This window comes from Bombus flavifrons, chromosome 14 (genome assembly GCF_040668555.2).
Source record: "Bombus flavifrons isolate JBK064 chromosome 14, iyBomFlav1_principal, whole genome shotgun sequence".
In the NCBI taxonomy this organism is placed as follows: domain Eukaryota; kingdom Metazoa; phylum Arthropoda; class Insecta; order Hymenoptera; family Apidae; genus Bombus; species Bombus flavifrons.
The window spans coordinates 11,414,347-11,439,609 of NC_138455.1; the positions used below are offsets into that span (position 1 = coordinate 11,414,347).

General features: G+C 46.2%; 2 protein-coding genes across 7 annotated transcripts in view; one reads left to right on the forward strand and one right to left on the reverse strand.

Annotated features, from left to right (window-relative positions):
• The window catches only part of Lar (tyrosine-protein phosphatase Lar), a 279,097-nt gene extending 254,313 nt beyond the window's left edge, over positions 1-24,784 (reverse strand). For both annotated transcript variants that reach the window (XM_069127175.1, XM_069127169.1), the window contains exon 1: positions 24,274-24,784. The gene's annotated coding sequence lies outside the window, so the exon portion shown is untranslated. The remainder of the gene's footprint in view (positions 1-24,273) is intronic.
• Positions 1-25,263, forward strand: part of LOC138186896 (cell adhesion molecule 2-like) — a 142,737-nt gene that overhangs the window by 43,595 nt on the left and 73,879 nt on the right. The window lies entirely within an intron of this gene.

The following is a 25,263-nucleotide window of genomic DNA, read 5'->3' on the forward strand; positions in this document are numbered from 1 at the left end:
ACAACGTTGCTATGCTACAAGCACCGACAGATACAGAACGGTGAAACAAAACGACGAGCCTGCCGCTAAGACGCCCGGCGAACACAACGAACAACAAGGAGAGACGAGCTAAGAGACGAGAACGATGACCCGAATTCTGTCGTGGAAAATCTGCTGGGAAAATACACGGTTCATTGTGCGGCGCGGCAGTTTGACAAATTGTATATGTCTACAAAACCTACTTCTCCTACCTGCTTCACCCGTAGCTGCTCCTTCACGAGAGACCCCCTTATTCGCGAGGCAGGTTCGCGTGCATGCGCGAACCAGCATTGTCACCGAATAAGAAAAGGACAGAACACAGACAGTTTGCACCGATTCGGCCGACATCGACCAAAAGAGAGGAGATCGCCGATGTGCTCGAAAGGCACATTCCTTCTCCTTCGAAACGAGGAATCACAGTGCGGATTAGCGATGCGATCGATTCGCGTAGCGTACCTTTAAATCTCGCGTTCGAAGCGAGATCGTTTGTGGTTGGGCACTACTGGCAACTCGGATCCTACGATTAAGACAATCTCTCACTGAAATCGCGACACGACGGTTGGCGACCAACGCGCAACTAGCTTATTTTAAATACTTTATATCGTGGACATTGAACGCGAGCGCGAAACACTTTGGCACGAACGATGTAACAATTAACTGTCTGTAGTAAAATCGATTCTGGTCAACTTAACGATAACCATCGTATCGTGTGGGGTGTTATATACTTGGAGAAAAATTGTTCGTACGTCTGAATAGAATAAAATAATATCGAACTTTGTTATAAAATTCTGTCAAATTTTGTCTGCCATAGAACTACCGCTTTGCAAACTAAAATCGATATCATGCTTGTTTTCAATTCTCAAAAGTTGCAGTTAACGACAGAATTCGCTAGAGAATCATTTTCTTTTTTTTTTTTTTTACAAAATTTTGCGTAATTTTACTAGGCTAGCTATCCCGTGTCAACACGTTTGTTCGTTCGAACGTATAATTAGGCGATCACGGTGCAGGTTACCACTTGGTCGTGTAAATGTCAACGGGAAGAAATGACGCACAACGAACGATTCGTCGATACTAACGACAGTATTTTTTAATCGACATTTGCCCGGTTGCGTAGAACGCTATCGGCGATAGGTTGAAATTGATAAATCGCTGGTTCGCGTCGAACGATACCGAGTACCAGGATATCGGATAGAAAGAGGAGAAGAAGGAATCAAAACAGCTGGCGTGTCGCGTAAATTGATCGAAACGAAAAGTTTTTAAGCCAATTGATTCAACGGGTTACACATCGTTCATCGCTCTCCGCCGTTTTTCTCTGTCTCCAAAAAAAAAAAAAAAAAAAAGAAAGAAATATTTAATTCGCTTTCCCCAAATCCAGTTCTAACTTTGGTCGCGTCGATGCGCTGGAATCATCGTACGACGCGATTCTGGTTAAACCATTCTCGCCGCGAAAAAGTTTGATAGACTAGAAAATTTTGTTTACGCACGAGGCAAACAAAAAAGATCTCTTTCGATCGTGTCGACGACTCAAAGCGTACGAAATTCTCACTGACGTTATACAAATCCGTTTATACTTTTTGAACGTTACGTAACACCGTCTGATCCGTCTGATACTTCGATTAACTAACCACTGATCGAAAATTGAAGAGCCAGTCGATTTTCCGTCAGAATAATTTTTCCTCCGCGTACGAGCATCGATAGAGAATCGTCGAACCTGAGAGGAGAAAACATCCGCAAGACCGACGGATGTTCAGACCGTTCGGTCTTGCCGGATTAACAGCGTATACTTGGCTCGGGAGACGGAAGACGAAGGTAAGCGGTACGAGATACGACGCGAACTCGCGCGACGCGATGTCGGCCAACGCGGATCGTTTCACGGACAGCGGAAATGAGACGGTCGTTCGTCCCGCGGAACGGTCGAAGGGAAAGAAGATAGGACGTCGGGGGCAGAGCGAGATGCCGGAAAGGAGGATAGAAAGCCGTGGTACGGACGTACGGAGCTTCCTGATCGTCACGATGGTCGTTTTCGTCCCGTTCGATCGATACCCATAATTCCGACGAGTCGCGAACGGTGCCGATCGATACGGCAGATTTTCAAGCTTCGCTCGGTCCGTTCGGTCCGTTCGCTCCGTTTACTTCGTTTGCTCCGTTCGCTCCGTTTGCTCGGGGCGCTCGCACGAAACGGGAGACAGGGACTTGGCTTGGGAGCTTTGTCCCGTGCTGGACGAACGGCAAAGACCCTTTCGTGCGAAATTCCGCGTCAATCCCGTGGAATTAAAAGCTCGTCGAACGAATTTAAGTCGACGTTGGTCGAACAGAGCCAGCTAACGGCTGAACGATCCAGTCGAAAAAAAGAAAGTCGAGTCTCGAACGAAATCGAGAGAGGGTAAAGAAATCCGATTCTTGACTTGGTCGTGGCTGCGTGGTTGAAAAGTTGAAGGGGATGGAGTAGAGGGTGCGTGGTCGCGAGAAGTAGGACGCGGGGATGCCGCGTGAAACGGCATCGGAAGAAGGAGCAAGGGAACCAAGAGGAAAGCGGCGGTTGGCAGATAAGATAAGGGTGAGAAATCGCGGCGCTTCTGGATGCGGTAACATTAGACCGCCTCCCGACAGCATCGCTACCTGTCCTTCTTCAGCGCCGCTCCTTCACCAAGGCGTTGCTCTTCGGCTTAGCGCTCGAGCCCCAGCAAACTCCTATCGTCCTCCGGCACGGTATCGTTTCACCGTATGGCCACCAGATACTCCGGAATATCGAACTATATACGCGTACACTGTGTTGTCGCGCAGGATTCGCTCGATCGACAGTAGCAGGGTTAGGCCAGCGATGTAATGTCGGATTAACGGCAACTGGCCGATACTAAACCGTAGACCGAAGACGGATCACCTGGATCCAGTTCTCGTCTTCGCTGCTCGGCCATGCCATCGATCTAACTTCCAGCGTAGTGCAAGCCACGGTAATACCCTCTTCTCTTCTTCCCTCGCTCTTTTATCCTTCGGCCATGTTTTCCAACTCGTTCTTTGGACATGTTCTTCGGACATGACGCGATCACGATTTTCCCGCCCTTTCCCGTCTTTCACACCGCGCTATCGGTTCTTCGTTGTTTTCTCTTCTCACTCTATGAATGTTTAACGATATTTTCTCCGACAATCGCGGCCAGCGTTAAACCTCTCGAAACAGTCGCGACTTTTCACAAAGCTTCATCGTTAAACTCAGGCACGCGTCCCGAGAAATTACGTCTCATCGATCGAGTTTCTTCACCTGCTAAGGAAATGTCAAAAAGGTTCCATATACTCGACGCGTCGGAGAACATCGCTCAACGTTGAAGAATCAAACTGTCGCGTTTAAGGTTTGTCTGCTTTCGTTTCGTTTTACGTAATCGAATAGTCGACCTTTTTCGAAGAACCTTTCTTTCCAAACGATCCTTATTTCTATTCGAAAAGATCTACGAAGAGCCTCTTTCACACGCGAAACCAATAACATTTTTCGCACTCTCTTCTCGATGGAGTACGAAGGTCGGTAAAGCTGAAAAGTGAACTCTCTCCCTCGAGTAGCACTCGTTGCTGTTAAAGAGAAAATACTCTCGCCGATTATCGATCTTCGAAGCTTGGGAACGAGCTTCACGGTTCGTCGAGATTATCGAGGAAAATTTTCTAGTGCGCTTCTTACAACTCCGTTGGGGTCTCTGTCGTCGTACTCATCGAAATTCTTTTCTAGCTTGTTATCTTCTTTTTAGCTCTGTCAGACGACTAGAAACAGTTTTACGCGTTTACGGATAATTTAAATTGAATCCATCTATAACGTAACGTCGCGTGTAGCTGGAAAAGCGACATCTCCTTAGGACGTGGTCCTAATACGATGGCCGTCAATTGTACGTAAAATATTTTTGTCCAATCGTATTATCCGCGTATATCGCCTAATTACGAGACATACAAGGCCGCTGTTCGACGAATATGCAATGTGCGCATTTCGTAACGATTCGATGGTAGCTGTATAATACGATTGTCCCGAAGCATTTTACTCGTAACGTATTACGAATAGACCGTTAACTGATCTCGCTAAGAATCGACTAAACTCCGCGTTCCTTAGTTGCCAACCCAGAAAATTCCATATTTTCATGAACTTTGCCAAATGGATGTGATCAGTTGGTTCCTAAACAGATATTCCTCTCGTTTAGCAAACGCTCGACGAGTATACTCGACGTATTACGAATCTTTACGTATCTTCGTACGTCTTTATATATTTTATGTACATTTTTAAACAGCCTTTACGCGCTCCTTTTCAAAAGCATACCGTTGCAGAGTCGCGTTCCTTTCTAATTTGATCTTTTAAATTAAAAGCCGGCTCCTCGAGATGGTCGTTCTTCTGTCCCGGATGCCATTCCACCGTTTGATATTCCGATCTCATCGGATAATCGATTTCTCGGTAATGAGCCAGATGCCTAATGTTCAACTATCGAGTAAGTAACTGTTACCTCGTCATAATTGCAATAGAGACGTGCTTTTGAAGTATATATATACTTAGTACTGGAAATAGGAAAAATTAATGATTTCGAAGCGAGTCGAAGGTTACTCGTTATCTCATTAAATCGAATTATATAGCAGTCAGTGTACGTATACTCGATGAATCATCGTCGATTTATTCGCAAACGATGCATTCTTCGCGCGGCTTCGTCTCCTTTCGAACTCTACTATTAGTTCGAGAACACCTTATAAACACGTACAGTTCCAAACGTTAAAACGTATCAACATATTAATTACGAAACGACTGTCTATTTCAACGTTTCATTAATGTCAAAGCGTTGACAGATTAGAAACCTACAGATGTTCGTGGTATAAAAATGTACATACATTGATCGTTTGCCTGCTCGAATTTGCTCCGTAAGAGTATGTCGTTGAAGTAGGAGACGTCTTTCACCGCGGATGGAGATTCTTTTGGCTCAAAGGCTTTCGCGAAAGGTAGCGGAATCTTCATATGAAAATATCGACGAGCGTCTCGGTGGAGGATCGATTACCGTGAAAAATAAATGTCGCGTCTCGTCCTTTCATGATTTCCATATAAATATTCGGCGACGCTGGACGTTGTCGACTAACCTGTTGTTGCATAGAATTATCGCTTGCACGATGAGCACAGCATGGTTTAAAAAATGTCAGTCGATCGATGCGCGAAGTATAAAATGAAAATACGATCCACGATCGATCGAGTTTGGATTAGGTTTCGTTCGTCGAAGGAGGTCGTTCGATGGTACAAAAATAACGTTGTCGGAGGCTGCAGGGACGACTATGATAAATAGGAGAATTGAAGCCGAGAGGTACGTTCAATAGAAGAGAAACAGCGAGGTGGTCGCTAGAACGACCTAGAGACGTGCACGCGAGTATGCGGGTGTAAATACATCCCATGAATTTAGGTTAGTATGCGAGCAAAACCGCAGCACTTCACAGACCAACCTGGGCCCGCTTAATTATTGTCCGGCTATAGGGATGATAATCGGCTCGAATTAACGTACCTACTTGGTCGACGGAGAAGCAAGTAAACGCAATCGCTCTCGGTGATTAGAACGTCCCAATTACCTTCTTAACAGAAACCTTTCCCACTTTCGCCGAAGTTTGGATGCCGAAATTGCTCACTCGCGAAAGTTCCGCTTCTCCAGACGTTCATCCCTTAAAGTCCTGTCAGGATTTAAATATTCAGAAAATTTCACCTTCTTCGGCGATTTCTTCGAGGCGATATGAATCTTCGACTTACTTTTAAACGTTAAATAATAAAAGAATCATTTTGGATATTATATCGTATGCAATTGTCGTTGAATTGTTCTCTCCGAATTTATATCAGAGGCGCCTAAGTAGTTTCATCTTGTTGCATTAAATATAAACGTACGGACAAATGGAACAACTAATCGTACCAACTTTGTCTGTCGAAAGACGCGTCTATTTAATTTTTCGTCATATTCGTATCAGGCATTCTATTATATTTCTTCCAGAATAACAAATCTAATCAATTTTTCGATCCTTTTCATGCCTCGCAGCATTGCTAATTAGAAGCAACGTTCATCCATACCGTTCGATTTGAACGACCGTGTTAATGCGCGCGATTGATGTGGTTTACGACAAACACCGATAACCGATTCGTAATTATCGATTTCGAAGTTTCCTAAAGCAACGTTTCACAGACTCCTGCGTAGATCGTGCGGGGGTATTACGCGGCCGCTCGACTACGTTCTCGAGTAGCAGCGCCGACCCGTATGCGCTATAATAATTTAATATAATGTCAAGTATCGGGAAACTCGTAGCAGCGTAACAATAGAAGGAGACGGCTATGGTAGTCGATGGAGTCGCCGTGAAATATTCTCGATATAATGCCATAGCTTCTTTCCCCTTGACGTTTTCCGGCTTAGACCGCGCAATGACCCATCCTCGTTTCGCTTCGTCTCGATACTCGATCCCACTGACTCATCGTTACTTTCGCCGTTTATCCTTTTCCTCGGTCGAGAAACCTTGCTTCATTCTTCGCTTTCTGTTTGTTCCAGTGTAAGGATTATCGTCAGCTTTGTTTCGTTTAGCGTCAAGAGAAATGCAAGTGAACCGATGGCCTTACGAAGCGACAATTAACGAGTAATTGTTAGCACGTTGAATATTCAGAGTTGTAATCCACCAGGATATACACGGCTGTTTCATAAATATTATTATTTACCTATTTATAACCGAGAACATGGAATATCGGCGATCTTAAACTTTCGATCGTCGATATCTTAAATTTAAGCTTCGTCGATCTAATAGATTCCGTGGAAACAAACATCGGTATCGTCTCGCAGGGATTTCGCTAATTTAAATTCGTAATATCTAATCGTATTAAATTCGTAATATCGTAATATCTAAGTTGTCGATGAGACAGTACAGTTACTCCGAGTACTCTTGTTGACGATAACGACGTCAAAGCAAATTTGAATTACCGTTTCGAGTAGTCTCGGATGGATCGTGAAAGGATAACCTCGCGATACTGAGATTTCTACCGAATGTTATCGACTGTGAACATCTTTGTTGGTCGATTCAGAAAGGGACATATTTTTCTGCGATTATCTGGAACTTTTTACCACAAAATCTGCCTGAAAATATTTCTCGCACGCAAAGTAACCATACCCCGAATTTTGTTACCATATAGAAAAATATCGTCTCTGCACAATAATATCTATCTGGTACGAACGCTGTTGTTGAACAAACAAACGACATTACGCGTATACGCACGAGTATGGTCGGCAAGTATTTTACGAGCGAGTTACATTCATTTTGCGTAAATTGACATGGTCATTCGTTAGGTAACACGAATTTCCGAGTGCACGAGGATCTACGTATTTGACATATTCCATTATTGAACGATTTTTCAAGCTTTATTTTTGTTTCATCTTTCATTCTGCTAGCTCGTTCGTTTCGCATTTATTTCGCAGCTTTCCGGTATTGTTGGCCGAAAAATCCACGAAACTTTATACGGTAAACATTAAGCGTGGCCGTCGAACGACGTATCGTACGAATCGTTATTTCTTCCTCGCTTATATTCTCGAAAAATACAATAAACCGTGTAGGTAAAGTTTCTTAGAAATACTGTTTGCAGAAGAGCGACCGTCCGTTCGGGAGTCCATTTCGGTTGAAAGCCTTTCCGTACGCTCGAGATCTCCCGGCTTCGATTCGTTGCAAGCGAACGAACTGTTGTAGAAACTTGATTTGCATCGACGTACTTCGCGACTCGATGAACCGACACATCGCCACAGCAAACCGACGAAGAAGGGACAAACAGAAACAAGAACGAAGAGAAATATCATGTATCTGAGTAATTCCGATATTTTGATACGAGAAATACGAAACTCTTGTATTTCGCTGTTCTTGTCAAAAATAGGACACTCGAGCAAGTTTGTGTTCTAATCAAACCCCCCGAAGATAGCGGTTCATTTGACAAATATATACATTCATAGTACAAATACGCTGTTCGTAATTACACGGTACATTTAAGTCTTTCTTCTTGCCGCTATGCGAGAAATCTCGAAGACGAAGAAATAATTATTTCTTAAATCGTTGCAATTCCAATTCCAAATTCTTCGTCATTTTATCGTACTATCGAGAGGCTAAATTCTCGGAATTTCTCAGATATACTTGTACCGATGGAATTTTTAGGTCTGCGTTCTCCGTAAGGTTAAGAGAATCGCTAAACCACGACTGGAATATTTTCAATGATGAAATCGATCACGTTCCGCTTCTCTCTACCAGGCGAATGCCTGGTTCAACGAATGCATTGTTGCGTGCATAAATTTTAATGCAGCTTCCTCCCTCGCCCCATTCCTATACCAGAACGCAGAAAACAAATACGTACACGATTTAATGCACGAACTGTTTCGAAGACGAAATTGCCGCGCAAATTGCGCCACATAAATTATTCCATGACTTGAGAGATATTAAAATATAATGGTTGTTAAATATGTTTCCTTTTTCCCAGCAGCCAAGCGTAATTTCGTTTGTTGTTTCTGCGGATTCGCGCGAACGTTCGATCAACGGCGCCGTCCACGCGTCGCTTTTCGCCATTTTACGACTTCGATTCGCGCTCGCGTTTCGCTTCGTTTTCGTTTTGCGCGCGATACCCGTCAAACTAGAGGAACGCAACTGCCGGTCGTTAATAATCGTTAGACGTTGACGACGAGGCAGCGATCTACGACGCGATCTAAGAAACGAGGCAGTCTGATAGGGCGTCACTGTGGCTCGCAAGCTGCACGACTAACGCCCTGAAACGGATGCGATTACTACGCGATACCTTGTTCCGTTCGTTGGCGCGAACCTTATTTCTATGCAACGTGCAGCCGCTCGACCGTGTGCTTTCTCAATGCCCAGGCGAAATAATCTCTGGAGGACTGGCTTCATAGCCAAACTTGGAGTGCCGGGATATAGGTACATAAAACTGACTCCACGCGAAAGTAAAATAGCAAAGTAAGCTTTATAGGGATCTCTCGTTGCAGCCGCGATATACAGCCGCACATTCGCATATCCGACTTTGCTTGTAAACCGCGGCTCGAACCACCATTGGACTGTTTATCACCACGATGTATCGTCGCCCGTCTGCTCACTCGGTGGCAAAGCATAGAAATAACCGATAAAATTTCCTCCCTTAATAACGCCCAACCGAGTTTCCTCTCTTCCTTCCGGTGTCGCGTATTTCGTGGCGTTATCAGGCCGAACGAGCGTGTACAGTTCCCGAATGTCTGGCAATACTCGCGCGGCAAACCTCGCAACGAGCCACAATGCCAAAGCTATCGCGATTATTTGGCGCGAATCGTTTTAACGAGCTCCTTTGCGTGCGAAAAAAACTCCCCAACGATCCATGCGTATCTCTCGCGCGTCCTCCGGCCTGGAAAACACGATTCCAGCCGAAAAGCACGGGACGAGTCGACCGAAGCGAAGAGAGTCCATTCTTAGCGCATCGCAGCGAGAAGAAAAACGAGCGATGGACGACTGGGCAATGAAGTTGACGCGGTAATTTGGCGGGGGCCACTCCTTCGAATCTAGGTGTGCGTTATTTACGCGAACGCTGCAACAGAGAGAGAGAGAGAGAGAGAGAACGGAATGGCAGAGTGGTAGCGATGGTGGGATAGCGGTGGTGGCGGCGGACAGCGTCGACTCTGGCGGAGGTGGGGTTGTGCAGGGTGCTGTCTGCAATGTGCAATGCATTGCAATGCACCACGATACGAAACCACTTGGAGTTTTCACGGAGTTGCATCGTTGCGTCGTTGCACGGTAGCACCGATGCCAGGTTCGTTCCGCTTGTAACGTGTTTGCGGGCGACGGGCATAGAACGAGGCGAAACGAGAATTCTGGGCAATCGAGAGAGAGAGAGAGAGAGAAAGAGAAAGAAAGAAGAGGGAAGGAAAGAAGGGGTAGGCGAGGAAGGGGCGGAGAGGGAGGAAAGTACGAACGGATGGTCGAAAAAGTTTTATCGAATGCGGTCGTACCGCCTTCGGTGTTGCGAAACACAATTATCTTCGTAACGTCGCTTACGCCCAGTATCTTGCGAGTATTCCGAGTTGGACTATCCTTGGTTGGACGGCTGGATCGTATAATTCTCCGTGGCATCGAACCACGAGGTCGGTGATCTCTTCCAGTCGCGTACGTGCAAACCGCCTCTAGAGAGAAGGTATCGGACCGAGCTGTTCCTACGACTCCTAACTACACCAAATAGGTTTCGGTTTGAACACGACTCGTACATTAAAGGTTAGCTCCTTGTCGGAAAGACGGGTTTCGTAGGAAGGGGGCAGTTGAGGGAAGTCGAGGACTTTAACACCGAGAGAGAACCGGTAGCCACCACGAAACGGAACTTACTCGTGCCAAAAGTCGAAAGCCGCACCGACGAAATCGATCCGGTCTCTCGCTCCACCGGTTATAGACGTAATCGTGGAAACCTCTTTGCCTAGCGTAGACGATTGAAAACGTTCCTCGATTCTGTCCCTTCGCATTTTCGCCAAGAAAAATACTCGTGCTCGCGTCCTGTTTATTCCAACGACCGCGGCTTTACGATCGCATCGAAGCACGAACGAACGTCGCCGAAAATTTCTCCGCGCAACACGACGCTCTCGCCCGAACAATTCGCTTTGTCTCGTTTCCAAGACGATCGATACGCACACTTTTCCACGCTGCACAAATTTCGTCGAAACAACGGCGTCGGCCGTCGACGAAGTAACAACGTCGTTGGAAGAGTGCCTCCCGCGACGCCGTATTCCGGTTTATGCATTGAAGAAACTGTACGTATGGTATCACGGAAGCGGCAGACTCGATGCCAGAATTTAAACGCGTTTTATCCGCTGGCAATGAAACGGCCAGGTACGTAATTGAAATAGGTCGAGACGCGATGGTGAATAACGCGATCCGATTATCGCAGCTTAGCTGCCGGGGATTTGTTTTAGTCGATACATGCCAGGAAACGAAGTAGTTGCTGTACCGTTGGATCGACTGGCCGAACGTAAAGTTAAGCGATTGTTCGCAGCGTTGTTTCGTCGTTCGATTTACCACCTGATATCAGCTCACCGCGAATTAAGTGGGAAAAGAGAAGGGGCAGTAGCCGAAATTGCGTCTCTATCTAACTTGATCGGACAGGTCGTAACTATAGCGCGACAAATGTAGCAGTTCGATCAACGAGCAACAACGTGTACGAGGAATAGTTGCACACCGAGTATACGGATACAAAACAGTCCCTGTTCATGCATACTTTAGCAGCAGCTGTCCTAGCAGCTCCAATTCCCAAGCGTGTCGATAACGCGTCGGCTTAAGCGCCGTTCACAATCGTGGCATTTCGATGCCTCCAGCGACCCTCCGCGTGTCGATCATTTTGGAAACTGGTTTCAAATTGACGCGTCTATCGATTCGCAGTTCGCCGCCCCTCTAGCTACGAAACTTGCTGTTCGCGCAATGAACACGGTAAGATTTTTAATCGAATTTAATACAACATCCACCACCGGACGTAAATTAAATTCTTACTCCCACGCTTACCAAATCCACTTTCGTCTCTTTTACGACCTAGCGTACGAATAGGAGTTCAGACATCAAATGTCGTAACTATTTCGCTGATAATAACCCCGCGGTCTACCGAACGATCGTATTGGAAATTCCCTCGGAACGCTCGGGATAACGCGTAGATAACGCTATCGACTTTAATTACTTATAACGGGTGCGATCGCTTTGAGGTTAAAGCGAATCGCTCTGGAACTGCGTCTACGCTCTATCGCGCCAAATTGCTGTTAATTCGCGTCTTACGGCGTCATCGGGGAACCGGCGCGCTACCGCCGCGTTGTCGTTAAATTAAGTAACTATACGCAGCCATCGAGTCGAGCGAAGCTACTGCGCGACTCTTTCTCAAAGCGTTCCTCTGCGCGACGCAATTCGATGCAGCGGGATGTGAGGTGGCACAGCGCAAATGTCATTTCTTTCTTCCTATTCGTCTCGACCGTGTACCTTGGAGACTTTTTGGCGCAGCGTTCACCGAACGTTGGTCGTTCGTGGCGCGTATCGAACCATCGTGGATAAGCGTATCGCGCGTATACGCGATAGCGCACGCGTTTGCAACGGATGCGCTTGCATATCCACGGTAATTAGCTATCGGAAAATGGGTGCGCCGTGCCGTGCGGCCCACTCGAATCTATGGAATACACGCTAGATATCTATCCCCTCTCGCCGTTGGTTAATCCCTGCTACTCTCGCGCATTCTCCACAATCTTGTCCGACTTCATCCCACGTCCCTTTTACACCCGCGTAACCCTTTGGCGCTGGATTCGATAGGCTCGGCATACCGGTACAAGCGAGAACCGGTTCGCTCGATCGAATTAGGTCCCTTTTGGCATTTCGGCCACCAACCGCGTCTCATTTTTTTTCCACGTTCTGTATCGGTTCTTTCCCTTTGATGATTCTAGCACCGTAAAAGTCTAGTCCCACTTGCACCCCGCTCCTCGTGCTCGGCCTTTCTCGTTCCCTTTAACGCCACACGTATACAGCCACGTTTCTCGAGTACTTGCTCGAGAAAATTTCAGCCAACATTTTCCTCTTGCTCGAAGAGAGTAGCGTTGAATCGTTGCTATTACAGCGACGGAATATGAGAAGCGTTTGCGTCTTTTATTTCGGTCTTTCGGCATTTTTCATGTCGATGTAACGTCGTTCGTGTAACCTCGAGAGTCGCTCGGTCGTAGATTTCTCAAACTGGCGCCACTCTCTGTAAATAATTCGTCGTGGAAATCTAAATCATAGCAACGAATGATAAAATAGACAATAGCGTGGAAACGCGCCGCGCGTATGTTGGTATATTATTTAAGACAGGTAGACGCGTAACCGTTACAATTTACCGTGTTATTGTAATCGTATTTTAACAAGAGGCGCGTCACGCGTATACACAACGATTATCGGTAGATGTAAATATTCCACTGGGATAACGGAACGTTGGGATATCGGAGTAGTGGGTCGATGGTGGTTGTACCGTAATCGTGAGATTTCGCGCGAAAACGGCAGGTATACGCGAAAAAGATGACGGCGAATACGCAGAGAGGAGTACAGTGGCAGCGTTGGAATGGCAGGAGACGTATCGTTCGTCGTTTCTCTTTGTTCCAAGCGAAGAGCAGGAGACGCTATCGAGCGTAATGCGGATCTCGAAAGGGCCAGCGGTGACTGGAAAGCCAGGGGATTGCGGCTACGACTCAAAGTGCAAACGTACGGCAGAGAAGGTTGCCGTACGACGTAGATACGACGGAACTCCTGCTAGAACCGGGGAATATTAATCGCAGCCACTGTCGGTATCCTCTGCTACAGCCAAGCCTCGTCGTACCTCCTCCGCGTTCTCCTTTGCTCCGGCGGCGTTTCGCCACCCCGTCTCCCTTCGTCTCTCGCGGCAACGACTTCTCTTCTCGACCTCTTCTCGCTCCTCTTACCGCCTCCCTCCGAGGCTTCTCTCTCGCCCTCTCAGGACCCTTTTCCGTGTACCACATCAAGCCGAGAGACGGCTACTAATGAGGCCAAAAACATCGGAGCCCGAAGTTACGACCGTCCCAAAAACGTTACCGGCGTGATTTAGAGGATGGTAATGGAGCGGACCTTACCCTCGACGAGTGGAACGCCGCTGCTGCTTCTGCGAATCTTTGTCCGGGCCTGCACGCGTTATCCCGCAACCCATTCCACCAGGGGACGACGGAGCAAGATTTTGAATAACGCGTACACCGGTGTTTCGCACGGTCCAAGGACGATTTGCACGCGCTGCAAAGAATTCCGAGGAATTGGTGCTCGTGCTCGCCACTTGCGTCCGAAACGTACATTCTCACCGAGCTTCCGTTTATCGCGTTTCACTCTAATTGCGATCGCGTTATCTTCCAGTAGAATGCACGGGGCCGATTCTTCTTGGCTACCTGCCAGTGCTTTACCGTTACGCTTGCCATTTTTATTAAATAATATCGCCGCTAAAGACAGAGACCGGGAGAAATAATTGGAAGGACGGCGATTTCGTTCCGTGGCTATTAACGGTCGTTGGCCTTGGGCCGTTACGCTCTTTCGATATGATCGTCGGTTTGTGGCACAGAGGGAGAAACAGCGGTTTCACCTGATAAGAAAGCCGCATGTCACTGGGCGCGCGGTGGGAAGCGCGATAGCAACGCATTGCCCCAAAGGAAATTTGCGCAACCATTACTTATATCATACCCTAGTCAGCTGCAGATGCAAAACATTTTTCTCTGCGCCTTGCGAGTGACTATGATGCAGTATAATAATATTCCAGCAGTTTTTCCCTAAGATGCGCCATTCCTTGTCGCGGTGGCTCGTCTCGTATCACGTCGCGCAACTTGGTCGTTAAATTTATAATATAATTAAGGCTGCCTCTTGCCTGCGCCCTTGCACAGGCCAATCGGCGCTCCATTAATTTGTCGTTTTTTGCCGGCTGTTTGTTCGAATCTCCATCGAAAACGATTTTTCGCGTTGCATCTGAAACGCTGTTTCGTATCGCGGCCGAGCATCCCGGTGAACAGAGAAAGAGTAGGAATGGAAACGCTGTTGGAAAACAGCGTTAACTGTACACACGGCACTCGACTGGACTCTGTTCGCGGACAGAGGAGCAGAGAGAGAAACGTCGACAGAGGAAAGATGAGAGAGGACGAGAGAGGACGAGAGAGGACGAGAGAGGACGAGAGAGGCGAAAACGAGAATCATCGGTACAATGTTGCAGGATTTCAACAGCGGCGTTCTCGGTGACATTTGGTACGCGTGGCAAACGTGTTCGTTCGCACCGTCGAACTCGTTGGCCAGACTTAACGTATTATGGCGCGAGTGGAGCGGTCGGTATTATACGGTGCATTGCGATTTAACGCCGTATAATCGCTCGAATTAATCGGGGCTAGCTCGAAACTTTCGCGATATCTCTGCGTCATCGAGAGTCCGGTCGGTGCGCAACGTTCGAAACCAATATCTGCCGCGAGCGAGTTTTTGTTTCGATTAAAGAGAAGGACGGAGGTGGGCGAACCGGCAGAATTTCCAACGATTCGTGCAACCCGAACTCCGCAGAGCTTGTATAGAACGCGTAAATTTGGTATAATGACCGAGGAGCACAACTCGCTCCCTAGTGATTTACGAAGTCACTTTAGGCGACCGAGTAAAACATCGTGGACCGCAATAGCTACGGTCGTTATCCCGTAAAATCAACCTCTCCCGTGACAATAGAAATGGTTTTTTACGCGCATGTAGTTCGATCAACGATGCGGTATACGTCTGCATGCCCTCGCAGCATTCTCGTTCATCTTCCTACTTACCGTCCTTGCCAATTTATCATCGCGATAAGATCGAATCTCGACGAAACGAATCTTTCCCTCACGAATTTCTAACTCCGAACTAATATTTTTCGAGTTACAAATTGCCAGATACCGGCGTTAACCTCGCATAACACGCACGAATATCCTCGCGCAACGTATCCGCGAGTTTGCCAATAAAACAACAGATACGTTTCAAGCGAATTCTACGAATTGCGAACTATCTGATTATCCTATTCGAGAATTTATTCCGTTGAATATTTTCAAACAGTTTGGCGTGGCTGCATCGCGCTGAATCATCTTTACAGATCATCGAATCGACCAACCTCTCCGGGGATTCGGCGAGTTCTTTTCTCCTATGGAAGATTTTCACGAAACTCCATACAGTTGTTGCAGTCGTCTTCGTTGAAATTCTGAGAAACGACGTTGACTAATCCAATCATCGTTCAGTTGCGAGCCTCGCCACGAAAGCGGGCGAAGCGGTGCTCGAGCGTTTCCTACGGCTGGATAAGCGCTCTCTCGAGTGCCAATGGAAGCGGCACTCTCGAAAAAATATTCTTTCTCGTCGGAGCACTCTAGAGATTTACGAGGAGATTCGAACTCGGAGCCGACATGTTTTCGCCGAAACTTGACCGACGATTCTATTTTATCGTCGTCTTTCCTTCTCTTCGCCTCTTTCGCACAACCCTTTACCGCGATTTTGTACGTTCGCGTCCTTACGGCTCGTGATTGATCGTCGCTGACCGATCGTTCGAGCTCGAAGAGATTTGCACGCGTGTACCGACTAACGTCTATCGACACACCATCCGAATCCACGAAAATAACGAATACACCGATAATTCTACGTTGAATTCGCCGCTGCGTTTCGCTCACGTTTCCAAACGATAACATTGAATCTTACACACTGTTGGATCGTGCAACGACTGTAATAAATTTCTCGGCGTTTCTTCGAAAGATGGTCAAATACGGAATCGAGATCACGAGTGCTTTGTCGAGAAGGAGATAAACGGAATCTCAGCGTCCTACTTAAATCCGAATTCCTTCCGAGTGATAACTTTATTCGAGGGATTATGGCCGCTGAGTATTGACAGAGTGTGGAGAGGGGTTTCCCCTCTACCTGGTTCGGAACGAAGCCTTAAAACCGCGAGAACTCGGTTCGCTATCAGTCAAGTGCAAGTGGCTTTCGGAGTATACAGCAGCGTAATCTCGGAATCGTATCGGTTTCAGGAATCCAGCAGGAGATACCGCAAAACCGTGGTTCTCCGAAATCGTTCGATGTTCGACTCCAGGAACTCGAATTGTTTCAACTTGGCATCAAACTACGTTTGTCGTACACGTTGTGGCATAGAGCGATGGTCGTACGATGCTGGGGTTTTATTCGTCGGAGCGATTCGTCGTTGTTGGCGCGTGCGTTAAAAAAGCTCATCTTTCGAAATAAAAGAATCGACGAACGCGGATGACTAGTCGCAAAAGGAAGGTGCAAGTAGGCCGCGAGCCGTTCATTCGGCCAGACGACGAGGCGAAAAGTAGAAAAGACGTTGCACGGTTGGCGAGTCGAAAACCATCGACACACCAGAGCGGTAGCGGTGCATGCAGCGACACAATGGATTCATCTTGCACCGTCAACCTTTCCCCTTTGTTCTTGCTGGTTGTTGTCATTCGAAAAGCGATAGCTTCTGTCGCGAATAGGCGCGAGTGCCAGCGAACGAAACGGAGGGAAAGTGGGAGACGCGCGGCGAGCAGCGCCGCACAGCCGCTTCCGAAGGGGTAGCTTCGTTGCTCTTCGTGGACCGTACGGAGAACGAGTTCGCTAGTGGGGCTGATTCGCCGAGGGAAAAGACCGACAGCGGCGGGGAGTTGGGCTTTGGAGTGCAGTTCGATCCTCCGGTTGAGGTTTTGTTCCACCATTGTGATGACTCAAACAATAGTGGCCTGACTGGTGCATCGTACGCGAAGGACCGCAAAGGAGGGTCGAGAGTCTCTGTCGGTCTTTCCACCGTCCCTGCTCTCCTTCCTCGCGCACGCTTTCTTTCCCGTTTCTCTGCCTTTGCCCCGTCCGTCTACCTATCCGTCTATATTTATTCGTCAATCCGTATGGCTCTTCTGCCTCTTGCTTGACTCTCGTGTCCCGTGCACTCGATCTCGCGTACACTCTATCACCCTACTTCGCGGCAACCACTTTCCTCACCCGTTTCCGTTCTTCGCTTACGCGGTTCTTTGTCTCGATCTATGCTCCGAACAAGCCCTAACGTCGTACACGCGAAAGCGTATGTACCGTTTGCTAACGAACGTGAAAGAAACATTAATCCGGAGATATTTGCTTTCAGAGAAAAAAACAGAGCAGCCATATTTTCCAGTTTACGTATTCTTTTCTCTGTGTAGCAAACGGCAGAGGTAGGTGGTTATTTCTTCTCGCGTTTAGCAAGAAAACGCGCGACATGTTTGTTTCGGCTTACGTGCTCGCTGCGCGATTTAAGAGAAAACGACGTACAAGGGCGAGGACTCGCGTGCCTCTGTACACCGTGTTTCCAGCTATTACATATTCATACGTGGACACTAACGTCGTAGGAGTTCCTAGCGGAGAACCAGTTTGTAGGTTTCCCATGTTTACTAACACCCACGTTTATTGAACGACGATGTTCATGTACCTTGAAATCGACTCGAACGAACAAGGGCCAGGACGGAATTTCATTTGGAAAAACTGATCGATGTCTCGGGTTGGAAATAAAAGTGAAAAATAGCAGGATAAAACGAACGAAGCTAAACGAATACCTGTCACGAAGGGGAAAACGATATAATTAGGCATAAAGGGTAGCAGAAATTCAGCAGTTTGAGAAGAGTATCGTTCAAATATTTACTACTTACGACGACTGCTTAAACATCTTTCTCCATAAATTCTACCGTGCCGCAAACTTAGTTCTACTTACGTTCTTCGTAGCGAAAACCTGGAAATCGAATATCGAGGAAAGACGGACGAAAAGCACTTTCGTGAACGAACTCGTCCTATAAAATGACTTTCATACTTGGTTTTACGCCACTCTAATTATTCGACATGCAAGTTGATACTCGTAAAAGTGGATTACACGATATTGTCGAGGGTGATAGATATTACTCGTAATTATTAATTCTTCGTTAGTTTGAGTTATTGCTCGTAACGAGAGTTACCGATCCATCGTCGTTAATTCGCACGCTTCGATAAAATTCGCGAATTCGTCGAACGTGTTCGGATGTAAACGATGACGACGACGACGACGACGACGGTGTATACGCGCGAAGCTTGATCGTTGAAAGCGTCGAGGCTGTTTTCACGATACATCGGTTCGATTTCAAGTCGATCCACGTCAGCTCGGTGAAACATCGAGAATCCGCATTCGAGCAAAGGCGGTGCTAGTGGCGAACGTGACGGAAATAAAATCACGAACGGGGTCGAAATTGTCACGCTGTTGAGGATTTTCTGGTTGCTACTAGATTAATGCAAAACGTGGAATTTCCTCCGAACGATCAAAGTGTCGAGCTGCGCGTTTTTGATGAAATTATGGAAAGAAAAAGTTTGTGCATCGCGATATCGCTGTAAACGGTGGCACCGGATCGACCGGGAAAGAAAAGAGTAGCGATCAGAAGTTTTCGTGGCGGAGAAGAGAGCGTTCTCGAAAGCCGAAGAAACGAGACTCGAGACTGTGCAAAGCCTGCAGGCTGTTCGCGTATCCCCGGAGAGAGAATCCGACCAACTCGTACTCGACCAGCCACCAGCTGCACGGTGAAAAATTCACCGAGCGTTAAAGCGGGAAAGGTCGAAGAGTAAAGGGGCAAAGAGCAAAGGAGAAGCGGAAGAGGACCGGAGTTTCGTGCCGATCCGAGAGGGCAGGACAGAAAATGAGGGAAGCGCGAAATGCACAGGTAAAGGAGATTTCACGGTATCGGTGCGTCTGGCGAAAGGAAAACGAAAGCAAGAAACGACGCTCGTCACCGATAGAGCGTGTACCGTTCGTGAATCTACTCAAAGGATCGAGTTCACCCAGCACGAGAACCAACGATCGATTGGTTTTACGTTTGGAGAAGATAAGGAATCACCTTCGAGTCGAACGAATCGATCGTCGATTACTTCGTTATCGATACGAATAACGCGATAAAAGTCCACCTGTGCGAGGGAATTCCGTCTCGTGATAAAGCGAATCGTATTTGGAAAATTTCCGTAACATTGTTTTGGCTACGATGGACTACCGCGATCGAAACGACGTAAAACACGGAGCGAAACGAGCCACGCAACAAGCGGTACAACGATTACAGGAGAATTACAAAAGTTTAACGGGAAACATTGATAATAAAATTAATGCGGCAAAACCAGGCTTGTTCGCTCGAATATCGTCCCGTGTTCACCGATATCGAGCGACCTGGCCGACACAGTTCTCCGTGCGATCACCACCCTTATTGTGACCCCACTCGCTGCTTGTAGTGTGCAACAATCTACGGTATTAAAAGCAACGAATTAACCAAATTGCCAGAACTTTCGTTCTATGTACGTTTAATTCGAATGCGTTCAAGCATGATCTTCGTTTGCCTTCGATCGACGAGCGTTCCCAGCAGCGGACGAAACCGACTAGCGACGCGCGTACGATTCCGACGTCGACGGACAACCTGTCGTAATATAATTATCGTTTAAAAGTCTTCTCGTTCGAGTAAAAAGTTAGGCGAGAGGCGAAAAATAGGGAAACGGCGGCGAGTTATCAAGGCATGGCAGATCCGAGCGCGCAATTATACGAGTGCACTTGCGTTTATGTTACGTAATTAGCGTGAGCCATTTACGAAAGACGGGGCTAGCTCTCGACCCTTGCATATTTATAATTTAAACACGCCCGCGGCGTCGGAATTGCTGCGAAGCTAATATATATCGCGGAAAGATCCGAGCGAGCTAAGTAGGAATTCCTAGGAACCGGAGCGGTAAAGCGATTTCGAGCATCGTCGAACCCGATGTTGGATAGGAGGAACCGCGTAATCGATATTCGGCAGGAAGGATCGATCGATCGGTACTTGGGAGAGGGTTCGGACGGTAGCGGTGTGAGACGCGAACGGCGTGTATCGTCGATCAGAGGACGATGAATAGAGGTTGGCGGCATCCCTGCGTAAGCATTCAGCTAGCCTATGATGAATCGGCCTAATTTCGCGGCCGAAAGGTCACGTAAGCTCGGTAAATCTTGGCCAGTGGCATCGGAGCAGCGTTTCAGAGGAGCGAAACATTTAGCGGCGATGCACGCAAATCCCGCAACGCTGGTGCCATAGCTAGACCGACCAAACCGCTGGATAGTCGGGACCGTAGGAAGCGATTCCTAAATCATATCAGCGCGCTCGAAACACACGCCACGCATTCCTGAAACTGTTTGCTGTCGCCTACTACCAACGACCAACCTGGTTTCGCGCGCCTAACACACGCGCCCCGACATACGAGTAGTCGTGTGCTTGCTCTCTTGCTTGTCTCTCCCCTTCGTTCGCATGCTCTTCGGTGTACGCTCGATCTCTCTCTCTCTCTCTCTCGATCTCTCGATCTCTCCCTCCGGCGATACAAAACGTTTCCAGCAGTTACCCTCCACGGTCCATCGTGGTTCAACATGAACCAGCGTTGCCCAGCCGTGCCCGAGGAACACACCGACCAAGTCGATCCACTGCCATAATCATCCTCGGCATCTCGTCGATGAGATTAATATCAGCCCCTTGTTACCGTCCTTGCTGTTCGAACGCGCCTCGATGAAATTTCATTTCTCTCGCTTTTGATCCAATCCGACTGTTTGATATCGAACTCGTTATCGCTGAATTCCTTTGGCGAGAAAAAAGCCGAAGAAAGGATACCGAGTGGACAATTATACAACCGATCGAGCGAAGTGGCCGTTGCCAGAAACAATTTCTCGTATAGTTGAATATGCTCGTTGTTCCCGTAATCGTTACGTAGGTTATCGCCAATGAGATTAATGCTGTCGAAAGTTAGGAACATCGAACGCGCGGATATTACGTTGAAACGTATTAAACGAAACCCGAGATGAAACTCGCTCTCGAAATATTTCGTAAATATTCTGCAAACCTAATTGAAATTTTTCCCCTACTAAAAAATTATGAAAATTATCGATTTAATTAGTTATGGCCTTGCAGTAAGCTATGATCGTTAAGAGGAAATTCTTAACTGATAATCTCGCGTATAATTATTTGTCGCTGATAAAATACTTTGTTACGAGCTAATAAATTGATCCGCAAGAAAATTACTTCGTATAACGAATACGAGGCGATTATTGATACGTGTTAAGTTAAAATCGTTAATCGTCGATCATACGATATTAATCATTTACAATTGCATGGAAAAACCTACTCGTACACGGCTATGATACAGAAGCTTATTAGCCTAAAGAGAAAATGTGCTTTATGTAGAAAGTTTTTACATCCATCGTTGTTAAGTAACTGCACGAAGAAGACCGTATAAGAGAGTATAAGAGACGTCTTAGAGAAGAGATTAGAGTGTCTAGCAATTGCTAATCTAAGGGTCTCAAGTTCTCGCGATTCTCTCGATAGGATTTCTATTGGATTTTTCACTTGGAACGTCAATACCAAAATTATTCAGAGAACTAATCGTGTTAATTCTTTTTCAATAATTGAAATCTCTTTTCCTCTATTTCTCTCTCTCTATCTTTTCTTTCAACAAATTGAAAAAATACCCTCAAACGAGCCAACTGAACTTTTTCCAATTTGCACTGTTCGGATGAAATATTCCGTCGATGGTTCTAATTTCTTCTAAAATCAGCTCTAGCAAAATCTCTGCTCCTATTTTCCGTGCTTTAACGTAAAATTATTTCCCAAGTTTTTCATCAATGTAGGTTAAGTAGCTCTTCGATGCTTTGTTATCTCAAAAATACCTTGAAATCTCGATTTCGATGTACGATCGATAATACAGCGTTATACAAGCATAATTCTAGGAAGACAGTCGGATCTTCGAGATATAAGAGCTTGAAGAAGCTGTTTAGATTGAGAAATTACTCTAAGTTCGATGTATATAGAGAAAAAAATATATATAAGAAAAACGACGTACAAAAAAATTACGAGACAAGCAAACAATCGAGGGAAGTGTACACGGAAGGGATGGAAAGATCGAAAAGTCAAAAAAGTTTGTAGAGCATCCGAAAAAGGTGGAAAATATTTCGCAAAGAGAAAATGCTTCGACGGAGATTTTTATATCGTTTGATCACTTTGACAAACGTATTTCGTCGAATAAGTGTACGAACAGGACACGAGAATTCTAGAACCTTAAGAAATCTCATTAAATCGTCCTTACGTAATCGTCGAATCGTTAGTTCGCTTACTTCCAAACGAGTACATCGTCGAATCGCCAAAATTGCCATCTTCAAATTGAACGGTTTGGTCGGCGTTAAGATCGGTTCCACGCTTTGACGTTAAAAGACCAAACGTTTGAAAAATCTCTCAGGAGCTGGCCTGAAAGCTTAGAAGCTAAATAAGCCGAAGGTAACCGGGAAATATCTCATTCGAAACGATACTCGCACGTCGGGGGAATCGAAGCGTTCGTTGGTAATTAACGTCGGCCCTTTACTTATCTCGTGCTGGAACTGAATACCGAATACCGAAAGGTCACAGAAGCTCGTCCCACGTGATCGATCGAAGCATCGTCGATGACAAGCTTTGGATCCGAAGCGTTGAACGAACGTAGAAATCCTAAATTCGCAATGATCACCTTTAATCGATATTTGTCATGTGCAGACTACAGGAGAGGAACGCGATGTTACATTTTCCATACTTTGTAGGAAAGCAATTTCAAGATGAAATACCTCGTCGATCGATCTTTGGTTACCAAATACCGAGATGATCTTTTTATTCGGTTTCAAAGTCAAACATGTGTATTAAAAATATCGCTTGTCATAATAATAATAACAACAACAACAACAACAAAATATCGTAGGTATTAAAATATTTCTTACTTAGTAATCGCGCGTTATTATATGCTTAAAATTACCGTTCGTGCTGTATACTAATTTCCTACCGAATACATTTATGCGTGCGGTAAATACCTTGTAACCTCGGATTGCCTCTAAAATTTCCCAATATAATTATGGCAGCTGTGTAAAAAAATCAACAAAGACGTACTTATCGCGTGTATGTTCCCTATGATCTTCATGCGTATCGTAATCGTAAATCCGATTTCCTCTTTGAACGATTAACTTGCATCGCGTATGAATATCCTCTCGATTTAAAATTTTATTAAATCTCTCCCGAAAGCGAAAACTATCGGCAATATGTATAGTTCAAACAAGCGATATCTATCGTTTTATGCTGGTTAATTGCCAACCTAGAATCTGTGCAGCGAACGCTTGTTTTCTTCCAGCATGGAAAAACGTTCCAAAGCTACACGCGCCTATCCTGTTCGATTTGCAAATTTTCATTGAAAGTCGATTATCTCGAAGTCGCCGGGAACGCGAATTGAAAATTCATCCTGTATATTCTGAAGTTTGCGATGAAACGACGTAACGTTGTTAAGAGTTCTTGGACTCGTTAACGAGTTGCAACGATTCTACGCGTGGTGGTCGTACCATTGCTCTCTAAACGAACGTGTAGTTGCCTCGTATTACCGTGTTTATCGACTTCGTTTCTCTTTCACAGCCCCGATCGTACATTAACATTCGACAAATTTCGTACGCGGTACACCTTTTGCGCTATAATCTACCGTATGACGCTGCCTCCGTGAAACAACCCTAAGTTAACGCGCAAGGTACGTTAACGCGTTTGTTCGTCGAATCGATCAACGCCAGAAAACAAAAAGATAGAGAGAATCGATGAAATTACGCGTTACGCGTAACATTATATTGAAAAAAATACTTTGGCAGCAAAGTTTCCAAAATTGTAGAAATCCAGTTACCTGCTTTCACCTCGTATATCTGTACGGCTCGTACATTAACGCGTAGAATATTTGTTCTCTCACCTGTTTAGGATAGTTGACGTTCGGGCAGGTTCGGCGTGCTCGAAGGGCAGTGAGAAAATTTACCGCATCTTTGTAACGTGTTCGCCAAGGGTTCACGTGCCGCCACTACCGTCGTCAATATCACTGACACTAATATCACTACCACCAGCACCAACACCACTTTCACCACTATCACTATCACCGGTATAGATATCGCCACTGCCACCGATGTCGCAATTTACCAGAAAAACTTGCCTCTAGATGATCGGCGCGAATGCATTTGCAAAACCGTTTTGTCCTTTTCTTCGCGCTATATCCCTCGCGTTTCGTCGGGCTTGCGGACGACCTGCTTTGCCAATAGCTAGAAACTAATTGGAATGGAAACTCTTACGAGTCCGCGACATTACGTTCAAATCTGAGAATCAGGTCGAAGTGGTAGATACTCGGTCTCGTTTTTCATCGACAAAATACCCCTTGTCCTGTGGCGAGCACGTTGTCGAATAGTCGTCCGAGCGCGTTCTACCCCTACCGTTACCGGGGTTCGACTAAAGCGAGAACCGAAGCTCGTACATTTGCGATACCCGAGCGCATGCTCTGGCTTTCCTCGCTTATCCTCGTCTGTGTAGGTGCTGCGACACATAGTTGGCCTGTGTCGCACCTATAAAGGGTGGTCAAGAAAATTCTCGCGGAATCAAAATCCCATCGAAGAAGTCGTCGGGCTATCGAAGGCCCTGCGAGTCCTTTCGCTACTCTAACTCGATTTCGAACGGGGAAACCATGGAAATGTGGAAAACCGTATCGCTTGTCTCGTAACTCTTTGTAAATATCGCCACTTGCATTTTTCCTTCTCGTTCTCTATTTCTCTTTATATATCCACGTCAGTTTCCTATCGCGAAATAATCGAATCGGTTTTTTCACGACCAGTACACTGCCATTCGTTTTTTTTTTTTTTTTATCTATTTTTTATTTCTATCCTTTTTTTTCTTTTTAAGAGAACGAGTCAAAGAAACG